The sequence below is a fragment of the Octopus sinensis genome, linkage group LG3, assembly GCF_006345805.1.
Source record: "Octopus sinensis linkage group LG3, ASM634580v1, whole genome shotgun sequence".
NCBI lineage: Eukaryota > Metazoa > Mollusca > Cephalopoda > Octopoda > Octopodidae > Octopus > Octopus sinensis.
The window spans coordinates 165,508,254-165,535,533 of record NC_042999.1 but is presented as its reverse complement, the minus strand read 5'-3'; the positions used below and the strand labels follow the sequence as shown (position 1 = coordinate 165,535,533).

The 27,280-nt window shown below is 38.1% G+C and overlaps 1 protein-coding gene and 2 long non-coding RNA genes across 6 annotated transcripts in view; 1 reads left to right on the top strand and 2 right to left on the bottom strand.

The window, feature by feature from the left end:
* Positions 1–27,280, bottom strand: part of LOC115209623 (cilia- and flagella-associated protein 300-like) — a 281,205-nt gene that overhangs the window by 167,793 nt on the left and 86,132 nt on the right. The window lies entirely within an intron of this gene.
* Positions 1,690–23,983, bottom strand: LOC118762659. The gene is made up of 3 exons (XR_004998426.1): positions 23,837–23,983; positions 7,470–7,474; positions 1,690–1,701 (listed from the first exon to the last, which is right to left on the bottom strand). It is a non-coding gene; the product is annotated as an uncharacterized LOC118762659 (long non-coding RNA).
* Positions 10,890–27,280, top strand: part of LOC115209624 — a 32,427-nt gene continuing 16,036 nt past the window's right edge. The window contains exon 1 of the long non-coding RNA XR_003881326.2: positions 10,890–11,801. This is a non-coding gene — a long non-coding RNA (uncharacterized LOC115209624). The remainder of the gene's footprint in view (positions 11,802–27,280) is intronic.

Sequence of the window (27,280 nt, the reverse complement as noted above, 5' to 3'; positions counted from 1 at the left end):
TTTTTCTCTGCAACTGGACTCTTGATTAGGTATATGCACATGCACACAGACATGTGTATGCCCACCCCACCCCCATTATATCCTAAAATATATAAGAAAGAAATTAGCTGAGTTTAAAATTTGCAAGGTATTCTCCAGAGTGCAAGCCTAGGCAGGGTTTGTATGGAAGATCAGCAGTTGCTCATGCAACAGCTCTCTTTTTTTACACATTACTGGTGTTGTCCAAGAGATGGGTAAGGGTTTATAAAGCATAGCACCAATGCTGGTGTATAAGTTGCTGGAACAATATTGAAAACAATGTTGAACCACCTTTGGGACTTTGCCTTAGGACTGCTTCTCAAAGTCTTCCTCATAGATGAGTATTGCTGCAAAGCAGAAAAGGTTTGAAATCAGAATTTGCCCTCTCATAGATAAACAGCTTTCCCAAATTGAAGAGAGTCATCTCTCTGAAGCCTTGGTTTTAGGATGCCAGCATCCACTTTTACTCCTTCTTTCAGTACAGTTCTGCTGGACTAAGAGGCACAAGAAAGCCAGGAGTTAGACATCTAGACATGAAATGCACTTCTTAGTTAGTGGGAGCTTACTCCAATACCATTGCAAGGGTTGTTATTCATTGTAAGATTTAACATTACAACAAATAATAACAATTTTACCTATGTACAATGAAAACACAAATTGAAAAGTAATAAATACATCTTGTTCAGCAGATATGAATAATAGATGACTTGTCAAAACACAATGAAAAATAAAAAGGTGCCATTGAAAAGCAATCACAATGCTACAAGATAGCAAGGCGGCGAGCTGGCAGAAACGTTAGCACGCCGGGCAAAATGCGTAGCCGTATTTCGTCTGCCGTTACGTTCTGAGTTCAAATTCCGCCGAGGTTGACTTTACCTTTCATCCTTTCGGGGTCGATAAATAAAGTACCAGTTACGCACTAGGGTCGATTTAATCGACTTCATCCGTTCGTCTGTCCTTGTTTGTCCCCTTGTGGGTAGTAAAGATATATAATGCTACAAGATAGTAACCTGAATAGTGTAGTCAAGAATGTTTTTCAATAATATGCTCATAAAATACAATATTTCAATTACTCCTAATCAAAGGTAAATGTTATATTTAGAAAAGTGAGGTTTGGTAATAAAAGTGAAATAGGGTTAGATTGTGAAGGTGTGAGGCCTTGTAGTTAAGGTGCTGGATTCATGACTGTAAAATCAAAGCTTTTATTCTCAGACTGGGTGGCACATTGTATTCCTGAACAAAGCGCATTATTTCACATTGCTCCAGTCCATTCAGCTGAAAATGAGTACCAGTAACAGTCACAGGTTAGCTCTGTGATGGATGGGAGTTAGTTTACTAAAAAGGTAAACAAAAGTCAAGAACTAACAGAATTGCACCCCGAAGTTACTCTGATGCTTCCAAATGTCTGGTTACAAAGAAATTTTCAGATGGAACAAGTAGCGACTGTTCTTTGAGAGAAGCTGACAAATTAAGGATAGTTACTAAACCAATAGTATTATTGATTTATATTCCAGTTATGCTAGAGCACAACTGATACATATGAGTGGACTGTGGAAAGATTCAAGTCATTCTCAGAATTACTAAACAATTCTGAAACTGGTGTGCACAATATTAAACTCGTAATTTTCATATTAAAACAAAATCGACCATAATTTAGTAAACAAGTGTTATGAATATTTGCATCTTAAGAAATCTCAGAACACAGAAAAAAAAAACATGTCATCTACAGTGCAACATGCAAGTTTCTTGGCTGACATGTGAGCAAAAAGGAAACTGAAGTGCTAATATTACTACCGTACTTAGGTGCACTTGACAAATTGGTTGTAGTTTTTTTTTGTACTTTATGCTGTGTTCAATGTCATTTTTACGTTTTTTTTTTTTTAAATAGAGGTCAAAATGTTAGAGGCCTAACAATGAATTTATGAAAGTACATAAGTGGAAAAATCCTAAATGTTAAAAAACTATCAAACTAATTTTACAATGTCAAGCCTGTCAATATCTACAGTTGAAACAAGCAAAGAAAAAAAAAAAACCCACAGTGGAGCAGAAAACCAACCTTCATAAAACATATTTAAGTCCACTATAACTAAAGAGTGCTTAAATTCTTTATAGATATTGTCTCCAGAGAATGACATAGCAAGAAAGGTCTTGTATGACAAAACTGAACATAAATATGTTGCTTGGAAGAAAAAAGAAAAAAAATTTTTTAAAAAGTATGTATTTTTATGTGGGTCTAAAATAAAAGATTATAATTCTGTCAGCTTACCACCTTAATAATAATAATAATAATAATAACAACAGGAAAATAAGCCATCTATTTTATATTTTTATTTTATATGGATGATTTAAAACTATATGGCAAAGATGATGAAGAGCTTGAAGGACTACTACATACTGTGAAAGGATTCAGTGATGATATCGGGATGGAGTTTGGCCTTGAAAAGTGTGCCAAATCCACTTTTAAGAAAGGGAAATTGGTCAAGTTCAATCGAATTAGATGTCGAAACAGTAATAAAGGAACTTGAGCAGGAACAAACCTATAAATACCTAGGAATAAATGAAGGCTCTGGTATCCAGCATGCAAGCATGAAAAAGAAGGTTAGGAAGGAATGTTATAGAAGAGTTCGGGCAGTCCTGAAGTCTGAGCTGAATGCATATAATAAGGTGTTAGCCATAAATTCCTTAGCAGTACCAGTTGTTCTTTATAGCTTCAATGTGCTTAACTGGAATACCAGTGAAATAATGAAAATTGACAGAAAAATCCGCAAGCTACTGACTTGTAATAAGATGCACCATCCAAAGGCAGACGTGGATCGTCTTTACCTTCCCAGAGCTCAGGGAGGTCGAGGTTTGATCCAGCTTGAACTTACATACAAAACTACCCCAATCGGACTGGCCAAATACCTTGAAGCAACCAACGATTGGATGCTAAAACTTGTTGAAAAACATGAAAGACCGAAAAAACTTCCCTCTATTCTCAAAGAGAGCAAAAAATTCGCTACTGATCTCTTAGTACCCACTAGATTGATCAGGTTGAAGGAAATGCGCCAACTGCTGCTGCAAAGAAGATAAAATTAGTTGCAAAAACAAAAGAACATGAAAAATTAGCTAGCAGATGGGAACAGAAACCTCTGCATGGCAAGTATGTGGCCCGTAGCAAAAAAGCTGATGTCGACGAGAAACACACGCACCAATGGTTACGAAGCTCAGGGCTAAAAGCAGAGAGTGAAGCTTTCATATTAGCTGCTCAAGACCAAAGCTTATTAACCCGGAACTACCAAGCCAATGTGATAAAAAATGGAGCTGACCCAAAATGCCGATTCTGTAACGATGAGATTGAAACAATAGACCACCTAATCTCAGGGTGTAGAGTCTTAGCACCTGCAGAATATAAAGCAAGACATGACAGAGTCGGCCAGTATTTACACTGGACAACATGTCGGAATTATAAAATCAAAACTGCTGACAAATGGTATAAACACCATCCTGAAGCTGTGACTGAGGGAGAAAATGTGTCAATTCTATGGGACTTCCCCGTGCAGTCCGAAGGACTATAAAAGCTAATAAACCGGATATTATTATAAAAGATCAGACAAAAAAGATGTGTTTATTAATTGACACGTGTATCCTTTGCGATCACAATATAGCGGCGAAAGAATTTGACAAGATTAGTAAATATAAAGACTTGCTAATAGAAATTGAAAAAATGTGGCATCTCAAGGCGACTACAGTACCAGTGATTGTAGGATCTCTAGGAATGATAAAAAAAGGTACTGAAACCTATTTGAAAATGATACCAGGCTTACCATCCCTACAGGAAGTGCAAAAAATCATATTAACTGGAACGGCTCATGAACTGAGAAGAGCTTATCGCTGTGAAAACACCATCCATCCATGAATTTATTTATTTATTAATTTTTAAATACATATTTTGTCTGTGAATTTGCGCATGTAATCTGGGAATGCATACAATGAGCTTCTATACCCTAGGTGTATGGAAAATACTTGGCGAGAAACGGAAGAAAATTTGAAGAAAGAAGATAAAAAAAAAAAAAATAATAATAATATATTATTTACAATTGATGGATATTTGTCTTCATCTTGTCCCAGGTTTGAAATTTCCCCAAGACATCTAATGAAGGCTGAAGGGTATATCAGCCGAAACGTTGTACTAACAACAAACAAGATGAGGACAAATATCTGTCAATTGTAAATAATGTAAATAATGTAAATAATGTACATAATTCCTCATCTCTTAAATATATAATAATAATAATAATAATAATAATGTTTTCTTTATTAACCACTAAGGGTTCAGAAAAATCCTTGAGGACTATGATGATGGTGATGATAATGATAGTAATGATAATGATTTCTGAATTAGGCACAAAGACAATTATTTTAAGAGGAAGGGGCGTAGTCAATATTGCTTAGTGGCATTTTGTCCGTCCTTACATTCTGAGTTCAAATTCTGCCGAGGACAGCTTTGCTTTTCATCCTTTCAGGGTCAATGTAATCGACAAGTCCCTTCCCCAAAATTTCAAGCCTTGTGCGTTTAGTAGAAAGAACCACCACCGCCACCACCGACACCACTGCCACCACCACCACCACCACCACCACCACCATCATTATTAAAAGTACTTTGCTGCTAAAGGTTGAGTTTTGGGATTCTCTTGCTTCACTTTCCCCAGTAGTAAAAGTCTATTTTCTTTTGTAACCTTTCTTATTACATGTGTGGTGAGGGAGAGGAGAAAGAAATATTTGACAACTTGTTATTGTAATGTCTTCTTGCAAGAACAACAACACAAGTTAAAAATAGGTTTAAGATTCCTTTGTGAAATAGATAAGAAATTAATCCAAATCAGCCACTGAACTTATTTTATAATGAGCCAGTACTATTAACTCATTTGTTTACAAGACTATAAATAGTCTCTTTTATAAAGAAACAATTTGTCTTTGTAGTTTTTTTACTGCTATAGAATTTAAGTGAAGAGATCTCTCTAAATTTGTATTCAATATCAGCAATAGAGTCTGTAAGGTAACTGAAGTCCTTCAAAAAGTCAACATATCAGGTATGGCTGTGTGGTGAGAAGCTTGCTCCCCAGACACATGGTTCTGGGTTCAGTCCCACTGTATAGCACCTTGGGCAAGTGCCTTCTTCTATAACCTCAGGCTGACCAAAGCCTTGTGAGTGGATTTGGTAGATGGAAACTGAAAGAAGCCCACTGTGTGTGTGTATGTATATATATATATATATAGTCAATTCAGAAAGTCACAGAGAAAAACAAAAAAAATAACTGTTTGGATGTGGCACAAGCAATGTGTTAATAAGATGCTCAGAGAAAGAAAAGAGCAGAAGTTTTACATTTCTAGCCAAACTAGAAACAGGAAAATCCAAGATGAAGGAAGAAAAAAAAAATCGCCAACAATCAAGTGTGGTTACAGTTTTGAAGTAAGTGACAGGAAGTAGGAATGAAGGAAAACTGCTTTCTGGAAGAGGAAAGTGCAAAAATGGTCAGTATGCCTGCGTGTGTGCATGTGGTAGCATGTGGTCTGTGTGGTAGCATGTGTATGAATGGTAGTGTGTGTATGGCAGTAACTATGTTGGTGTGTGCGTGGTGGTAACTGTGTGTGCATGTGATGCATGTGTGTATGGTAGGATGTGTGTGCATGGATCTGTGTGTGTGTGTGTGTGTGTGTGTGTTAATGTTGCTCTGAGAGATCAGCAGCTATAGTGACAGATGCGTGAATGGCACATGTGGCAGTGTTTATGTGTGTGCATAGATGATATATTTGTATATATTTGTGTGTTCATGTCTGCGTTTGTCCCCACCACCATCACCATCACTTGACAACCAATGCTGGTGCATTTATGTCCCCATAACTTAGTGACTTGGCAAAAAGTGACTGATAGAAGAAGTAATAGGCTTACAAAAATTAAGCCCTGGTGGTGGTGGTGGGGCGGCAATTTGTTCAGTTAAAACCCCTTAAGGTGGAGCTCCAGCATGGCCACAGTCAAATGACTGAAACAAGTAAAAAAGAAGAAGAAAAGAATAACTTGTTTACAGGAAGATTTTCTTTTAAATATTTTCAACAATTTTTTTAACTATTCAACTAAATTAGATGGATTACCAATTAACTTTAGACAGAAGGGAAAATTAATATTTATATTTTGAATAAAATCAAAATAAACCAAAATAAAGTGCACTCATATTTGAAAGATGTAATAACACAACAATGAGGAGGCATGGGTTTAAGAGCGATGAAGTTTTTATATTTTTATATTCCCTAACTCTCTAGCATTTAACCCTTTAGTGTTTAAACCGGCTATACCAGGCCCAAATATTCTACTCATTTTATGCTCAAACTGGCCAGAACCAGTATCTCACACTTACCCTGCAATGTCATTCTAAAAATAAACAATTACATCTTTCAAATCTTGAAGCTACAAGATAATACCAGGTTAATTTTTTAAAATGTAAATGAATAAGGATTATTTCTGACATATTAATTCGAACACTAAAGGGTTAAACAGACTGTATTCTACCAGTTTAAGGTTCAAACTGGCCATATACAGCCTCTCATACATATTGTACAACATCATTCTAGAAATGCACAATCCTATTATAGAAATCTTGCCGGTACAAGATACTACAGGATTAATTTAAAGCAATGAGAATAAATAAGCGTTAAACTTTGCAGAATGAAGTGAATGCTGAAGGGTTAAATGAAGAATATTGCTTGCACCAGCACATCACACACATCCTTTTATTATTTTACTTGCTACAGTCATTTGACTGCAGCCATGCTGGAGCACTGCCTAAAAGGGTTTAAGTTGAAGTAATTGACCCCAGGACTTATTCTTTGTAAGCCTAGAACTTATTCTATCGGTCTATTTTGTTGAACTGCTAAGTTACAAGGATGTAAACACACCAGCATCAGTTGTCACGCAATGGCAGGGGTACAAACACTCACATACACATACAAATATATATATACATATATATATACATATACATATACATATATATATATATATATACATCAAAATTAGAGAATGGAGAAATATACTTAAATCAGTAAAACATCATATTATCCCATGGTGGGTTGAATTTTCAACCCCTATCTCATTTTATAACCTATATATATATATATATATATATATACATATATATATACATGTACATATGATGGGTTTCTTTCAGTTTCCATCAACCATATCCACTCAAGGCTTTGGTCAGCCAGAGGCTATAGTAGAAGATACTTGCCCTAAAGTGCCACACAGTGGGACTGAAACCAGGACAATGTGGCTGGGAAGCAAGCTCCTTACCACGCACACACATATATATATACACATATATACCAAACACACATATACCACACACACATATATACACACATATACCGGACGAGCCCCACTGTTTTGTTAAACGATGATGATGATACCAAACACATACTTATTCTTTGTAAGTCTAGTACTTCTTCTATTGGTCAGTTTTTGCTGAATCACTAGATGATGGGTCATAAACATACCAACATCAGTTATCAAGTGATGGTGGGGAAGAAACGCACACAAATACATACATACAATCCCCATCTACCAAATCCACAAATGAAGCTTTGGTCAGCTTGAGGTTATAGTAGAATATATACATATATGTATGTATATATAGATCTAAGAAACCATAAATCAGGGAAAAGGTGCACTTGTATATCTGTCAGTAGAGTGGGTATATTATCTGAAATGCATAGTATTATATATCCATCATGGCTGATCTTACTAATCAGTTTCGCGCAAGGAATACAATGGAGTGTTAGGTACCAATCTGATTATAATAACCTTACACTCATCAGAGTTAGCCAATATGGAAGGGAATATGGCAACTGCTCTCTATTGTTGGAGGTGGATTAACACAACTGGTGTGTAGCTTCTAAGAGAAGGGTGGTGAAACAAAAGAGGCCCTATTTCATTTTACCCCCTTCTTCACAGCGGCTGCACACCAGCTGGGTTTCCAGCTTTCAAATCTAGGTCATCAGCATAAAGGAGTTCTGATGCGCAACCGGTCTTAGACTCCTCTATTATGACCTGAGGGACAATAGTAACTGGGAGGGAATGAAACTTGAACCCTGGTGAACTCCAGTCTGCACAATAAATTCATCACTATACACATTGTTATGTTTACCTTACTAACTGTATCCCTGGACATTATTTGGACAGCTCTTCATCTACTCCTTCCTAGCTTCTGTAACATCTACCAGATCAGAGAGTGAAAGACCTTGTTGAAGGATTTCTGCAGGTCAACATAATCCAAGTACAGCAGTTTACTTTTGGATAAATACTTTTCCTGCTTCACCAGGAAGACAGCATCAGTGGAATTTCTCCATGACACAAAAAAACAAACTGCATCTCATCTAATCTAAACCTTAGTAGCTGTGCTATACTTATTTTTGTAACTTTTAAGTCCTAGTTCAACTGATTAGAAATAACAATGTCACTGAAGAATGATAATTTAGGAAAGCATTCTTCATACTAAATATAAATATGGTAAGGTCTCATATATGTAATATGTTATTTATCAGCTGTGCATTTTTGGGTTTCACAAAATGGAATACGTTATTTATTGAATTGACTGCTACTTGCTTAAACTTTTTATTTCATGGGATACAATATCTATCAGGTTTGACAACATTATGCTAATAGTGTTTTAATAAAAATATGTGAGAAAATTACATTTAAAACAAATTTATTTCAGAGAATTTTGCATCCTTATAGTTTATTAATATGTTGTAAAGGTTTATTTTAGGCCTTCTCTTAAAGTATGCTGATAAGAGGCTTTCATTTCATTCATTTAATCAACTGAAATACTTAATTATTAGCATGGAAGAGAAATCTTCAGGAATATTAACAAGGGGTTATGAGGCATCCAATCACATTTTAAATATATTTTTTATTTCATTGAAAAATGTTATCCCTTTTCTTCACCATATTTCTAACATTAGTACACTACATAGTCCAATTAATTTTCAAAATAACTAAGAATTTATAAAGGCTCAGTAGAGTAACATAAGCATGATTATTTATTGTCGATGGCACGTAAAAAGCACCCACTACACTCTTGGAGTGGTTGGCGTTAGGAAGGGCATCCAGCCGTAGAAACACTGCCAGACCTGACTGGCCTGGTGCAGCCTTCGGGCTTCCCAGACCCCAGTTGAACCGTCCAACCCGTGCTAGCATGGAAAGCGGACGTTAAACGATGATGATGATGATGATATGAAACTGATTTTTGAAGCACAACAGAAATAGAAAACTTATCAAAATGTTCCCAGTGAGATATTCTCTTACATATGTAACCTATGATAGGAATGGTTTTGGCTGTGTTGCAATATTGGAAGGGTTCATTTTTTTTTACATTCTTTTATTTGTTCAGTCATTTGACTGTGGCCATGCTGAAGCACTGCCTTTTAGGATTTTTTAGTTGAAGAAATCAATCCCAGGACTTATTATTTGTAAGTCTAGTACTTATTCTAGCAGGCTCTCTTGCTGAACTGCTAAGTTATGGGGATGTAAACACACCAACATCTGTTGTCAAGCAATGGTGGGAGGACAAACACAGACACAAAGATACCCCACCCACACACATAATTGATAATGAAGAGGAGACAGTTTCAGGTTTAGTCCTGCTGTGTGGAAACTTGGGCAAGTTTCTTCTACTATAGCCCTGGACTGACCAAAGCCCTTTGAGTGGATTTGAAAGAAATCCATCATACACACATGTAAATATCGTTAGTAGTTCATAAATCCGAAAAAGAAGCACACTCTAAAACATTAGAGCGTTGTTTGTTATGGCTGGTCAGAGAGTGATCATTGGTTTCGCATCTATAAAGAGCTTCACTGTATAGGTGACTTGTCAGACTCTAATGATCGAAGGCAATTTGAGTCTGATGAGTTGCCTATACAGCTAAATGCTTTATATGTATGAAACCAACAGTCACTCTCTGACTGGCTATAGCAAACAGCCTTCTCTCTCTCTCTCTCTTATATATATATATACAGGAGTGGCTGTGTGGTAAGTAGCTTGTCTACCAACCACATGGTTCCGGGTTCAGTCCCACTGCGTGGCACCTTGGGCAAGTGTCTTCTGCTATAGCCTCAGACCGACCAAAGCCTTGTGAGTGGATTTGGTAGACGGAAACTGAAAGAAGCTTGTCGTATATATGTATATATATATATATATGCGTGTGTGTGTTTGTCCTCCTAGCATTGCTTGACAACCGATGCTGGTGTGTTTATGTCCCCGTTACTTAGCGGTTCAGCAAAAGACACCGATAGAATAAGTACTGGGCTTACAAAAGAATAAGTCCCGGGGTCGATTTGCTCGACTAAAAGGCGGTGCTCCAGCATAGCCGCAGTCAAATGACTGAAACAAGTAAAAGAGTAATATATATATATATATCTGACTGGCCTGGTGCAGCCTTCGGGCTCCCCAGACCCCAGTTGAACCGTCCAACCCATGCTAGCATGGAAAACGGACGCTAAATGAATGATGATGATGATGATGATATACATACAAACACACACATATATATATGCACACATATATATAATATATATATATACACACTAACACATACACGTTTGTTTTGTCCCCCATCAGCACTTGACAACCGTTGTTGGTTTGTTTACATCCCTTTAACTCAGCAGTTCAGCAAGAGACTAGTAGAATAAGTACCTGGTTAAAAAAAAAAAGAGTGATGAGGTTGATTTGTTTGACTAAAACCCTTCAAGCATGACCGCACAGAAAAACAAATAACACACCCGCGCTCACTGATCCATGGAAAGGCCAATCAACTGAATCAGCTTCTCTCTCACAGACGGACTGCCTACTCTCAACTGCTACTACAATGGCCTCTGCTTTTCAGAGCTAGCTGTTTTTGTGCTCTCAACTCCCCTGTTTCCCTTCCTATCATCAACGGTATACAATCCCGCTCAGTCCCCGTACAATCACGACCTTAATCCCTCCACCCCAGAACGTCAGTCCTCTGAAATTCCCCCCTTGGTCATATTTTTACTCTAGGCATCGACTTGCAACAGTTTAAGTTGAAAGTTAATGGCATTAATTTCATTGATATTGGTAAGTAAAAAACAGACCAAAACAACAGCATATGTCCTCGCATATGCTGACACACGCAGAAATATGCGTATCGCCTAGCAATGTCACAACCGGTTAAAAAGAAAACACCTTGATATAAAGCAACAGTAGGATCGATTAAAGGAATGTTTCTGTTAAGTTAAATTATTTATTGGAGAGGATGAGACATCTGCCGCTTTGTTTACATTAAAATGAACAGATCAGGAAGGCTTAAAGTTTATTGAACAACTGAAAAGTTGTTGGCTGATACTTAACCAAACATGATTAATAACGTTTAATTATAATTCAGTGTTTATGATTTAAGAAGCTTTATGCTCGATCAAATCCGCAGGATATACAGTTCAGTAAGAGGCGTTAGATGAAGCATGCAAGATGCAATAGGAGTACTGTCAAGAGATCTAACTAAAAAACCCCTTGGAATTGAATCAAGTGGGAGACTTCAGTTAAGTGGCTAAAACAGAAAAAAAAAAAAAACAAGAGAGAGAGAGAGTAAGTGATATAAAAGAGGTGACCAACTAAGTGAGCAGTGAGAAGAGAGTCCACAGTAGCAGAAAGTCGGATTGCTGTGACCACAAGTCCGTAGTATGTATTATGTAGATACGAACACAGTAAACTGGATGACCATCAACGCCGGTAAGTAATGTATATCTATGTCTCACGGTGAAAGCTTGGTAATTCTAGAAGAAATATATCGATACTGCTGATATGAGTTCGATTTCATGCATAGAAAAACAAAATGAAAAAAACCGCTTAACGATAAATATTTATAAATGTATATTTTGTCATTTCGCTGATGCCATTGTCACAAACGGTCAATTTCGTATTTTCATTGATTATTTCAAAGAAAGAAATAACATTACAAGGAAAAAACCGCACGAATATATATTTGCATATATAATAACACCGAAAGGGTATATAGAGATTTTTGTTTTGTTCGACTATAAATATTTACACACACACCCGCAATGAAACAATTCATATTCAGTCGATATAAATAATGTATACTTCATTAATGACGCGAATATCTGAGCGGAATTGTGTTTACAATCTACTCTAGAAGACACAACTTCAATTTGAAGAATTATTTAACACATACAATTGTCATTCTGAAGACTGCTATTTGACAATATTATTATGGATCTAGCGTACGAATAAAATGTACCTCGCAAAGAAGGTTTATCATCAGAATTGATAGAAGAGTATGTTTGTATTCATGCACGATTGAAAAAGGAAGAGGTTGTAAATACTGTGCAGTCAGTCTAATGATCAGAGCATTCCGATGAACGCATAATACATTGACTCGCTATTTCTAATACCACATAGAGCAGTAGTTCTATATTTCATTTCGCGCACGCACACCCACCCACTCTCTCTGTCACTCATACGGATCTATCTATGTATGTACGTATGTATGAATTTGTGTTTGCACGGTCTGTTGAAGATGTCAGATCTTAGACGAAGCGAAGTAAACTTACGCAGATAGTTTTTGACACTTTTTTTTTCAGGAGCTTCTATCACGTTTGTTCCTTAATTTTATTTATTTGACTTTTAACTGATAAAAATTTGGCAGCTGATTCAGTATCTTATTTATCAGAAGTTCAAAAGGAACCTGGAACTTTATCTTGAATAGGCGGGGAAAACATTCTCTTTAAAGAATTCAAAATTATTGTCAATGTAAGAACACTTGAAACAATCGGTGAACCTTACTATTACTTTTTGTGGTTAAAAACACACACACACCCGCACCAAAAATGTGGAGATTAAAATAATTTGGTAACAAGAAAGTCGACCAATTTTACAGAATATGATTAGTCGCGTCTTCGAGAGAGCCTCTGCCGTCTTAAAGAGAGAATGAGAGAGAGAGAGAGAGAGAGAGAGAGAGGGGGGGGGTTAGGGGACATATTAAATAATGTGATCCTAAATAAATTGTGCCTGAAAAAGAAATTCCCATTCAATCTCAGCTGACCTTGGGCTAAACGCTAACGGTACACCGCGATTACTTGAAATGGGTGGACTGAACATCAAAAACATTAACAAGATCGGGATCTTGTGTGACTTCAAAAGTGATGACAGTTGCGGTGGCGATGGTGGCGGCAGCAGCAGCAGATCAGCTCTGATCTAATCTGAACTAAAAGAAAAAAAAAAGGAGAAAGAAAAACGTTCCATTCGTGATCGTCCCTATGAATGCTTTTCAGACACTGTGAGTGTCCTGCTATTCTTTTCTGAAGGCGGCCAGTGAGATTTGATAGCTATTGGGTCGCTGGTTCTAGTAGTTTGCGAGACCGTGTAACGGCCTCCTCTTTGGCCCGAAGAAATGGTAGCAATAGTTGTTAAAACCCAAGGTAGCTCAGACCGAACAAGACAGATGGATTAAAGATGTTTCAGTCATGAACTGTATCATCATTCCAGTATCCTTCCTCTTTTCCATAACACTGTGGAGAGTGACACAGGGGAAGATTTGGCTGTCATTCCTAGTAGGTCGAACGACTGTATAGCGGCTTCTGTTGCTGTTGTAATCAAGCAAATTTCGACAGGACCCACGAGTGGTTTAGCCCTGACCTAGCATGTAGGATAAAAAAAAATGTGTTCAAGTTTATTTCTGACAAAGTGTATCTGGTACTACACTATGTCAGAAATACAGAATTGACTGCTAATTGTGGCAGATCGATTAATCAGGTAGAGGCTCTGTCTGATTGATTGATCAGAAAGATAGATGATTGATTGCCTCGGTGCACGATGCACATAGATCGGACATCCGGATGATTTAGCAATGTTCTAGCCGTTCGCATCCATCTTCATTGAGAATAAAATTTCTTAAAATTTAGAAATCTTATTACGCGTGGCTCGTATTTTTAAGCAGAATAGGAAGAGTGTTTTTAAGGGAGATTTGGTTAATACAGGCCGAGCGATTCGTTTACGTTGTCAACCGCACAAAACTATACTGTTTTATTTTAGAGGTTTTATGTTTATTTACTTTCTGCTCTAATTGCTTATAACAGTTACTTCCCTTATTAACTTTCACTTTACCGACAACTTTCGTTATTTATGTAACTAAACGTTTCAGACGAATTTTTATTTAATTACACTTGTAACTGAATTACAATGGCTGGAAAAAAAAATTGCGTGCAGGAATCAAAAGCAACCATTATTTATATTTGAATTGTCTGGCTATCCCTCTTTACAAATTGTTACAATCTTCAACATCACTATATAAATTGGATGTCTTGGAAACAGATTGAGATATAATTATTTTTATTCAGATATGAAATATTTCATAAAAATGTCCGAACAAAGGTATTTTCTTCTGTTCATATGTAAAGAGAGCGTTGATCGAAAGAAGAAAATGTAACGTGTACATATGGAAATGTATTTCGAAGCACCTAATTAGTTTTTACAGTCGAATGCATTAATGCAGAAAGTGTGTGTGTGTGTGTCCATGTCACTAAAAATAAACAGTTTGGTCTATGTTTAGTTGCTAAGTTGCCAGTTGTTGTTTAATTATGTGAAATGAGAACATTCACATGTTCCCGTGTTAAGACTAGTACTTTATATTTCGAACCTATAAATATCTGTAGTTCATAGTTATGGTATTATCACTTGTTACTTATAGCTAAGTAGAATTTAGTGGGAGGTCAACAACGGTCAACCAAGTGGAATATAATAGAGAAATGGGGGAGAGTATGAAGGAGATTAAATTTTACTTCGATTGATTGAAAATACCGGGGTAAAGTCCGGAATCTGAAGAAACTGGTCTACATCGCTAACAATTAGTAGAAAATATGGATTAGAGCAATAAATTGTATGTAATAAATAGGTTCTTTTTTACGTATTCAGAGAAGTATAGACGTCTACCGGCATAAGTGGTACGATAAGTCAATGCAATTAAACAGGTCGTGTTATTTCCAAAAGTTCGTGAAAGTACAGACTGTGATTCTTTGAGAGAAAGTTACAATTTTCACCAGCAACATTCATTGAAAGAAGGTTTAGTTAAACGAGTTACAGAAACAATGTTATGCATATGTTTATGAAATAAAGTTCCGCGTCCCTAATGTGAACAGAAGATGTGCATTCATCTTATCCGCTTACCTAGGAGGGCCATAGGGATAGACTCCTAAGGTACCTCTTCCAAGGGGTCGTATTAGAAGCAACTGTCGTTACACTTTCCAGATGAATTCCCAAGCGTGACCAACTGAGCCTAACGATATTATCCAACCATTTCTTCTACCGGTTAGCTCGGCTTGAAGAGGCCGTTTGCGATTCTTCTCAGCAACATTTTTATCACATGTCTGTAGTAACGGAACTGACCTCTCAAGTCAGAAAAGTGAGGCTCGACTGAGAGTGACCAACTGACCTCCGAGCTACGTACCCTGCCCAGTAATGTTATCTCAGAGATCCTTCGCAGGAAACATATTTCGGCCACCTGCATTCGCGATCGTACTCTTTCGATTAGTACCCATTATTCATGACCATAGGTGATAAAATATAAAAAAACTGAACTGAAGATAACCCGCTCGGCTTTTTTTACCGACCCCTCCTCTTATGAGGATCAAATACTGGAGCTGGCATATGATCGTGCTAGCACATGCAATTCAAGCATCGCTCGTGAATGCAGTCCGAAATACTTAAGCATCTCTATAGTAGATACTGCTGATATAAAAGAAATCCATTTTTGTGATTTGTAAACAAGTGGAAGTGAAATAGGGCAAACTGGGGGATGAGATGAGCCGAAAGGAAAGGGCTGTGACGCCAACGGTCAAGGGGTTTGACCGGAACAGGAAGGGTGAGAGAGGAAGTGAGAGAAGGAAGACCAAGAGTCATCTTTTGCTTTGGGTGCTCACAACGAACAGACGAGAGGTGAGCGAACAGATAGGGACGGGTTCTAGCAGCTGCTATCGATAGGTGCGAGGTTTGGGCGACAAGTTTTGGATTGAGTACAGCTGGACGGCAAAACGACGAGAAGGTAGGCGAACTGTTTATTCCCCCTCATTACAGCCCCCTCGCACAACAAGCTGTTTCGGCCAGCGTGTAAAAGTATATTTCTCCGTGGTTGTTATCCCCTTCCACGTGATAGCAGCGAAGGATCAGCAACGATGCCATTAGACCTTTCTATGGCGAAAGGGATGTTGTGGCCTGGATCCGTAAGATCAAAGTAGTGACCAGGCTACAAAGCATCGACGATGTAGCAGGTCCCATGGTCTGGTACCTGGAGGGAAGCGCGTTGGCATTATACCTCGAGATGGACAAGGAAGACCAACTGAGCGCGGCGAAGATCGAGCAGCGCTTGAGGGAAGCTTATACGGAGGGGATGTACGTCGTGTTTGCTAAGTGTGGAGAGGGGAACAAGCCGACAAGTACTGCGAGGGAAAGTTAAAAAGAACTTTGGAGAGAAAATTCAAGAAACCGTGAAACTCTCCAGGGAGCGTCGGGTTGCCTGGGAACCTAGCCCAAAGCGGTTGGTAAGTTCCATCCAAGGCTAAGTACAGGGACGAGTCCGATGGCCGAAATAACTTGAGCGAGCGCAACAGGCAAAGCAATATCTTGTTCAAACGAAATTAAGACTGCTGAAAGAGAGTAGGCAACAACTGAACCTACTGGGTAGATTAGATTCTATTTGATTTTGCTTCGATTGGTTGTCTATTTTGCCTATTTCCATTATTGGAGCTGATTCCCTGCATCAGGTTGGTCTGTTAGTGGATATTAAACACCATAGGTTTACCGATCGATTCCTTCGACCAACTTTACTGTACCAAAAGTCACCACTCATATGTCACTAGCTAGCCCGCTATGGATGTCCACGTCAACAAGGTATGGCACCTTTCTTCACTAGCACCCAAAACACTGTACATCCCGTGAACAGCGACAGCGAATTAGCAGTTATTTACTATGTAAGAGACTCGACGACTGCAAGCCAAACTTCGATACCCCATTCCAGATTGGCTTAACATTGTCAAGTAGATGTTTCCTCACATGCTTGAACTCGAAATATCAAGTTGAGTAAAAAGTAAGCAATGTTTTGAACCGAAATTTGTACTGGATTTTTGCAGAGTTTTGAATTTTTAAAAACATTTTTTGGCAATTGTCTGATAATACGGTATAGATTTGCCCAAATGCATCAATAAATTAACATTGATATTTTTTTTTATCGTTGTTACAATCATCTGAAATGTTGAATGTTTCTATCCTCAACTCAAGTCAATTGCAAGGGTGTGGTTTCACAGTATCTTGATTTTGTCAGGTTATATACTGTTTACATTAAGTTATCTTATCAACACCTTCTATTCACACTACCACGAGAGACTCAAAAAGCAGACCCGCACAAAGCTGGTGATAGGCTAAGCCAGATGTGAAATGTAGGCCCCATTTCAAATGATAATTATCCGTGACAAAGTGTAAAAAATAGACTTTATTTCAAATAGCGGATCTTTTCCTTTTGAACGGCAGTTTTCAACACAATTTCTAGTTAACTAAACACTTTTAAACTTCGTATACTGGTAGAATGTGTCAAAATAAAACATTTTTTTCTCTTGGCTTTCTTGAGAAAATTGTAATTTGTAAGTTTAACGTAGTTTAATTTTTCGAATTTTAACCAATCAATGGCCTCTATTGAGCTAAAATCATTTGCTGTGTCTAAAACAGACAACATCCTGTCACTAACCCTAACCCTAAATGTTAGCCTTTCGTTTTTTTTCTTAATTGTTAAATTTATTTAATTGTTACGCGTGTCTAAAATTATTCGTTTTGTTTTTGTTTTGAGATTTTGCTTTCGTTTTTTTTCTTAATTGTTAAATTAAAATTATTTTCCATTGCTTTCGTTTTTTTATTAATTTGTAAAGTATACTAGCCATCTTAATATGGCTAACCACCAGGGGTGGGGGTGTTACTGTAGCTTTTAGCCCCAGGAGATCATCGTCTCCGGCTGGCTTTAGACACAATCCTGTGACCCCCCACCCCTAGTGGTTAGCCATATTAAGATGGCAAGTATACTTTACGTTGTTGAGCGCTTACTGTTTACATCTCGCTCAGAGATTTATTATTGTTTTTCTTAATTGTTATCCTTAAATTAATTTAACAATTAAGAAAAAAAAAACAAAAACGAAAGGCTAAAATTTAGGGTTATATGCATGTACCGGTTGTTATGTGTAGTTTGGGTTCTAATGGGAGAGACAACCAAATGAAAACCATTGTTATTGTTACGTGTTTATTGACTGCTCATGTTACACGGACTCGACATTCAGCGTAGTGATACATTATATACTTTACACACAGTTTGTACTATTCACTAACAAAATAGTGCCAAGAGTGGAGATGTAGTTTGGCATACGTAAACACATAGATATGAATGTGTAACATCCCTTCTTCCTGAAAAAAAAATAAAGGGGTCTTTTGGCAGTGAAGACAACTATTAGTAGTCTCCCTTGCTCTATGGATTGTCAGCCTCAGGTGGCAATCCTACAGCAGAAGTCGTGAGGTTATTCTGCCTCTGCTTTGTAGTCTAGCTGAATTAGATACTTCTCTTTTCATTTTCTTTTTTTTTTTCTTTAATGGTATCGAACCGGTGGCAGAATGTTCTTTCTCCATCTGGTGGATCTTTTGCTTCGCACCTGTCTGAGGTGTGTTGTTGGGCTGCTGATATGTGGTTGGTGCCCGTTGGGGTGATGATTCTGTGGGTGTTGTCACCGATGCAGCAGGTGTTGTACACGTTGTCCTCAACAGCTTTGGTGTTGGGCGGATGTGGGCCCTGTTGCGTCTCAGCTGCCTACCAGATTCCGTTTCTATTATATACGATCTTGGAGTTTCAGCTCTACTGACAACCTGTGCTGGGATCCATGTTTTAGTTATGGGATCTTGAGTATGCACATGTTGTCCTCCAAGCATCTCAGGTAAATATTGTGCATGTTTGTTGTGATGCCTCTGTGCTCGTTCTTGAGTGGCAGCTAGCTTTGCCCTTGTCTCTTCCTGGTCAATAGGAGGTTGGATCTTTGTTGGCAGGGTAGTTTTATACTTCCTGCCATTCAGTAATTCTGCTGGGGATTTCATATCAGCTCTCAGTGGTGTCGCTCGTAGGGACAGAAGTGCCAGGTGTGGGTCTTCCTTAGTCTCTCGGCATTTGACTAGTGTTCTCTTCACTGTCTGCACCTGTCTTTCTATAAACCCATGGCCTTTGGGATAGTGTGGAGATGAAGTTGTAATATTGAACCCATACTCATCGGCTAGCTTTTTGAATTCTTGTGATGTGAACTGGGTTCCATTGTCACATATGATCTGCTCTGGTATTCCTTGCTCTGCTAGAAGTCCTCGAGCCACTGTAGTGATTGTTTTGGCTGTCAGATCTTTCACTTTTCTCACAAATGGAAATTTGGAGTAGTAGCAGGCCATTATTAAATACCATTCTTGGCCCTCTGTGAATAGATCTACTCCAATAGTTTGCCATGGCCTTCTTGGGATGTCACTAGATATCATTTCCTCCTTTTGTTGTGAGTTTCTGTACTTTTGACAGATGTGGCATGTAGAAACTGTCTTTTCTATGTCTTTGTACATGCCTACCCAATATACTGCTGACTTGGCTCGGAGCTTGCATTTTTCCATTCCTAGATGCCCTTGGTGGATCTTGTCAAGAATCTCCTTTTGCATTGACTTGGGTATAATGATTCGGGATCCAGCCATCAGGATTCCATTCTCCACTGATATATCATCATGGATGGCCCAATATTCACGAATTAGGGGCTGCACCTGATGTCTCTTTTCTGGCCACCCCTGAATCACCATCTGAGTAAGGAGCTGAAGTTCTTCATCTTTGCTGGTCTCCTCTTTGATTTCCACTAGCTTTGTGGTTGTCACATTTACAATGTGGTGGACCTTTCTGCTTGGTCCTTCCATCTCCTGTTTGTTTGTGATTGGTGGTCGGTCTTTGATAGGCATATCACTGTCAATCCTGCTTGGAGCTGCTTTCACTTCAGCATTGACCGACACAATATTTAACCTCCTGCAGGTATTGAGTCCAAGAATTGCTGGGCCTTCTGTTCTTGTGACATAAAATGTACACTCGATTGTTTTCCCTTTGTGTGTCCCCCTAATCGTTGTTTTCCCCAGTTGTGGAATCCTGGTACCTCCGTACGCAGTGAGGACCACATCACTTTGTGTGAGGATTCCTTTCCTGACCCTATCCTCTTCTGTCATATTTTCTGGGAACATCTTCTTGTATAAGCTGACAGGCAAGATATCACTCTGGGCTCCAGTGTCTATCTTCAGCCTTAAGTCAATGTTTGTTCTTTTCCTTCCGGCCTTCTTTTCAATTCTTATTGTCGTGTATGCCTCATCTTCTTTCTTCCGGTCGTCCTTTCCCATCTCATGCACATTTATTATGCCGATTGCCAAGAATTCCTCCTCTGAGGTGTTTTGTTCCTGTTGTTGTGCATGTATATCCCTTCTATTTCTGCTCCTCTTTGAAAATTGGGGCTTATATCTCTGGGATTTTGTTACCCTACACATTTTTTTCCAGTGGTTAAGTTTTCCACATCCTTTGCAGTGTGTACCGAATGCAGGACATTTTTTTCGGTTATTAAATTCATGCTCTGTACCGCAGTACTGGCATGTTCTTTGTTTGTGGGTTTGTGTCCTGTGCCTAGATACAGTATCTACACTGCTACCAAGTGAGCTTGTTTGTAAGCTAAGTGAGGCCATCTGTTTGGTAGTGGCTTCGAATGCTCTTGCAGTGTCTACTGCTTCTACCAACTGGAGAGCGTCCTTACCTATTAGTGATTTTTGTACTTCTTTGTGGGCACACCCCCATATTAATTGGTCTACAATTCTCTCCTCCCTGTCTTTGAATTTGCATTTCTCTGCAACATTTTTCAGTCTTGACAGGAAATTGTCAATTGTTTCTTGTGGGGCTTGTTTCAGGCCCTGGAATTCGTATCTGTGAATTCTATGGTTCGACCTGGGCTCTAGGTGCCTCTCAAATTTCTCAAGAAGTGTGTCTGGGTTATTGCAGTCCGATCCTGACATATCCCAGCTATTGTATAGGTCTATTCCTTTATTACCTGACCATAAAAGGATATAGCTTACCTTCTCATCGTCAGTTGTGCCTTTCAGGAAACTTTTGAAAGCTAGTTGAGTTTTCTGTTTAAACTTTTTAAATGCTTCCAAAATATTGGAGCCCCAATCCATAATCGGATGTAGATTCATCTGTACGGTGACGGGGGTCGCCATCTTGGATCATCGTGTATGTTGTCCGAAGGCGAAGCGATGTTTTGTTTGTTAATTTCCTGGTTCGTTGCGTTTCAGATTTGTTGTAAAGGCACAGTTTCCATTTCTTTATCCCACCGCTGCCACCATGTTATGTGTAGTTTGGGTTCTAATGGGATAGACAACCAAATGAAAACCATTGTTATTGTTACGTGTTTATTGACTGCTCATGTTACACGGACTCGACATTCAGCGTAGTAATACATTATATACTTTACACACAGTTTGTACTATTCACTAACAAAATAGTGCCAAGAGTGGAGATGTAGTTTGGCATACGTAAACACATAGATATGAATGTGTAACACTGGTATATGTAGTGCAAGTGGTATACTGAAACGTAACAGAACAGAATAAAAGAACTAGGGTTTCAATTCACCGGCTTTTTATAACCTCAACAGAGGTTCTAGAAGTTTTGACTAAGCTATTTGGCAGGAAGATTCCAGCTCACTTGGTTACACAGAATAATACTTGTTTTGGCAAAGCACTAATTTGACCTGGGATCAGTGCTAACCTGAAACAGTTGTATCATGGGGACCTGATAATAATAAAGTAAAATAAATTAACAAATAATGCAATAGTATTTTAAATGGATATTCTGAATTTTAGAAAAAAAAAAAACTGGAAAAATCAATGAAGAAAGTATGAAAGATTGATTTCTTTGTAACAAGGTTTTAACAATTGATTTAGCTTGGTCAGCTAAATAGATATTTTAGGAAACAAGATACTAACAAAGTTGGTTAGTATCCTACTTTCTAAAATTGATACAAGGCTGCACATTTTGAAGGAGGAATATGGTTGATTACATTAATCCCAATACTTGTCTTCTTACTCTAACAACCATAAAATGAAAGGTAAAGTGGATTTCAGCAGTTGAACTTCAAACATAAATGCTCTTAATTAGATGCTGCAAGTCATTTTGTCTGATGCTTTATTAATTCTGCTGTCTGACTAACTACTGACAAATAAGCTAAAGGGTCATATACTGAATAGGGTACAAAATAAAAAGAAAAGAAAAAGATTGATTGGAAGAAGAAAACCAAGAATTAGTGGTGATTTTCTTAAAGAAAAGGGGATATAATTCAAAGAAATTAAGAGATTATTTACATTGGACGGATATTTGTCCTCATCTTGTTTGTTGTTAACATGTTTTGGCTGATATACCCTCCAGCCTTCATTAGGTGTCTTGGGGAAATTTCAAACCTGGGTTCTCGTTCCTAAGGTATTTTTCGATGTTATTATTATTATTATTATTATTATTATTATTATTATTATCTTCTGTCAAACTGTTAAGAATAAGAACATTTTCCTATCACATCCTATCTTCCATTCCAACAATATCTGACTGTTGTTTTGTCTGTTAAGAGTTGTTCCACGGCTGTTGCCTGGATGTTCTTAGAATCTTCTCTAGTGTATATTTATTCTATATCTTCTTATCCATTAACTGTCTTCCAGACTCTAAAAAATTGTCTTAGAGTCTTTGTCTATACATGTAGCTGTCGATGATGTCTAGAAGCATCTGTCCATTCCTATACCATTTCTTCTTTTTATTGAATGTTATTTTCTTACACTTCTAGTTTTGCACTTGAGTTCCATTCTGCCTCAACAATTGACTTTCAATTATTGACCACTCTATTCATCAATCTCTCTGTTTGTTTTCCATCTCTCAGACAGACTAAATAAGGGGAACCAGTTGAAGGATTTAACTGATGCATTGCAGACTATTCCTTTTTAGTACAAGTGTATTGATCTCAGTGTCTGCCATTATTACCAGTGAAGCTACCTGTTACAATTACCATGGCTATGTCTAACTTGAGGCTGGTTTCAGTAGAGTCTTTCTTATGACATTTATCTGCCTATTTGTGGAACATCAGTGTAGTTTACAATAACTATTCTGTTGTCTATTGTAGACAGTGTATATAATTTGGTGAAGGAGTGTGGCTTAGTAGTTAGGGTATTCAGTTCAGGAGCATCAGGTTATGAGTTTGATTCCTGCTGGTGCATTATGTCTGTGAGCCAGACACTTTATTTCATGTGGCTCCAGTCCACTCAGCTGGCAAAAGTGAATTGCATCCATAGTTCAGTGGGCCAGCCTTGTCATATAAGTATGTCATGTTGAATCTCCCTGAGAAATATGCTAAGGGTATGCATGTCTGTGGAGTGCTCAGCCACTTGCACGTTAATCTCACAAGCAAGCAGTTCCGTTGGTCAAATCAACTGGAATACACGTTGTAACCAATGGAGTGCTCAGCCATAAAATTTTTACAGTGAATTACAGCAGGTCAAGTTGGTTTTTCCTCAATAGGTGTTTTATTCTAATCTAAAACCATTAATTAAAAAAAAAATTATTCATTGTTTAAATCAATGAGTTATATCCATCTCCATATTTACAACCATGTGGACTGGAACAATCATCTGTATACTGTATACTGGCACTCCATCGGCTACGATGACGAGGATTCCAGTTGATCCAATCAACGGAACAGCCCCCTGCTCTTGAAATTAACATGCAAGTGGCTGAGCATTCCACAGACACGTGTACCCTTAATGTAGTTCTCAGGGAGATTCAACGTGACACAAGGTACAATTCATTTTTGCCAGCTGAATGAATTGAAGCAACATGAAATAAAGTGTCTTGCTCAAGGACACAATGTGTCGCCAGGAATTGAACTCATAACCATGCGATTGTGAGCTGAATACCCAAACCACCAAGCCACACACTTTCAAATAACTGTATAATACAGAATCAAGTAAATTCACCCTTTATAGTTCAATAAATCATATAAGTAATATGATCACCTCATTGTAGGTGTTTATCATTTATCTTTTACTTGGTCCAGTTATTGGACTGGGACTATGTGGAGGTACCACCTTGAAGAGTTCAGTCGAACAAATTGACCCCAATGTTTATTTGTAAATCTGGTACTTATTCTATTGGTCTCTTTTGCTGAACTGTTCAGTCATGGGGTGTAAACTAAGCAACACCAGTAGTCAAATAGTTGTGGGGAAAACACATTACACACACACCTACACAAACACATACTCACACACATATACTCCCTCACACACATGTGCATCTGATGGGCTTCTTTCAGTTTCCATTGTTTCCATCTTCCAAACTACCCACAAGGTTTTTGTTGTCCTGGGACAAGAAAAAGACATTTGCACAGTGGGACCAAACCCATGAGCTCATGACTGAGAAACCTGTTTCTTAACCCCACCTCTGCCTAATTTGTTGCATTTTTTTGTTTTACAGAGCACAATTTCATGACAAAATAAATACTAAAATATTTACTTTCTCCTGCATTAGCCACCTACAATTGTCATTCATGTAATAGTGGTTCACTTTGAATGGCTTCACTGACAATATTCCCTTCTTAAAACTTTCCTAGCTGTTAAAGAGATAAAGAACCCATTTGGTCATATATTGCCATGGGATTAGAAAGCCCCAGTCTAGGGCACAAGTATAAACATGTTGTTTATAGAAGACTAGCAGTCACCCATGCATATCAGCCTCCCTTCTCCATACAACTGAATTTGTCCAAGGGAAAGACAAAGGCTGACACAGCTTGGCACCTGTGACACTGTAACTCATTTCTACAGCTGAGTCAACGTGAAATAAAGTGTCTTGCTCAAGAACACAACACACAGCCCAGTCTGTATGTTGTGTTCAGGATTGTGAGCCCAACGCTCTAACAACTGAATCAATGCACCTAGCTGTGATATAATTAGTAAATTAATATAATTCTGTAACATTGATTTCAAATTTTGGCACAAGGTTAGCAATTGTGTGGAGTGGGGAAGCTGAGTCAATTACATCGACCCCCCAGTGTTCAACTAGCACTTATTATTGACCCCGAAAGGATGAAATTCTGCAAAGCATTTTGCCTGGGATGCTAATGATTCTGCCAGTTCACCACCTTCATTAGTTCTGTAATACTGATTTCAATTTTTGGCACAAGGCCAGAAATTTTGGAGGAGAGAGTTTACATCAACCCTGTGCTCAACTGAAAGGATGAAAGGCAAAGTCGACTCCAGTAGTATTTGAACCCAGAATATAGAGATGAATGAAATACCATTAATCATTTTTCCTGACATGCAAATGATTCTGCCAGCTTGCTGCCTTAACTAGTTTTGTAATATTGATTCCTTTTGATAAGACATTTTTGACATTTACAATACAAGTGAGGAAACAATTGATTGGATCAATACTAAATATATAGCATATTTTTCAGATCATTCACAGATAATAGAAAAGTTTTGTCATTATATGTATGCCAAAGTGCTACAGCAGCCAAAGCAGCTATATTGATAATAGCTTCCTTTTTTTTTTTTTCTAGTTATAACTGTAACATCTCAATATTATTGACATCACCCTCTTCCAGAATGACAAAACAGCCCCAGGAAGGCTATATTTCATCTTCAGAACATACACAAAACTTAGCCACTAAAACAGAAAAAATCCAATCTCATCTTAGCTGGAGCATCTACCTTTTGCCTAGCAGCTTCAGCGCTACCAGATGTGTGCATATGCATGTATGTGTGTGCACGTACTTGTTGACTATATATCATTCCCATTACCCATCTCTGTCATTCATGTTTCTACTGTATGACACTACTCTGCTAAGCGTTTCCACCATGGGTCTGACCTTTTCTATCACTCTCAAGCTTTCTTCTGCTCATGTTTCCTTCTTATACAAACATTAAGCTACAAAGAGATCCTACAGCATGTACCTCACCTTTCTGTCTCTGTCCCTTTCTTAGTCTAAGCTGATTGATATGCAATGGACTTCCATCCAAGAGTAATTAATTAAAAAAAAATAGCTGTTTAAGAAAGTTGATTTTAATATAACTAACATTTAGTCACTGTAGTTGTAGAAAAGAGAATAAATGGCACAACCAGAGCTAATAATTATATTGTGCTGGTGAGTGAGTTTTTAATCAATCGACTTAGATGGGCCTTTACTGGGTATAGTCTAGGATGTTTGTATGTGTGGTAACATCACCTTTCAAGGTGTATGTGTAATGTGGTTCATTCTGATTGTTTATACTTTAGATATTGCATCAGGTTCCTTTAGATTATTTTTCTGAAGATATAATATAAACATTGCAGGTAGAACAGTACTGTTGATGAGGTTGGCACGGGTAGTCCTGTCCAACCTTCCCTTGAGCACATCCCTTATGCCATTAAACGCCTTCCATCTGGCCCTTACTCTCCGTGAGATCTCCTTTTCAATATCTCGGCGCATATTCACTTCCTGTCCCAGGTAGACATATTCCATCATTCGACCTGTTGGTACATTGTCTGACCGCATGAACTTCGTTTTCATGCGGTTCATCTTGAGACCTACCACAGAGCTTTTGATGTTATTTGGTAGTGAAACATGGGCTACCACAAAGAGAGAAGAGTAGAGACTGGTAACGGCTCAAAGAGCCATGGAAAGGTATCTTGCTTGGTATCTCGTTGAGAGAGCACATCAGTAGCAAGATCATCAGAAAGAAGTCCGGCATGAGGGATGTCATCACAGAGTATACACGCAGCAAGTTTAGATGGGCTGGACACGTCACCCGGCTCACCAATAATCAGTGGACCTGCGCAGTTGTCGAGTGGTACCCGCGCGAGCGGAAACGACCACCTGGAAGGCCTCCATGACGGTGGAGTTACGATTTCAGGAGGACGATTGGGATCACGTGGATGAGAAAGGAGTGGACAGCGTGCTGTGACCAGCGGTGTCAAATGGACGCCCAACGGACTGGTCGGTCAAGGTGATAATATAAACATATAAGTAAAATATTTCAGCTGTATAAATACTTATAATAGTGCACTGCTTACACCATAAGATAATCTCAGATCACTCTTTACCTCA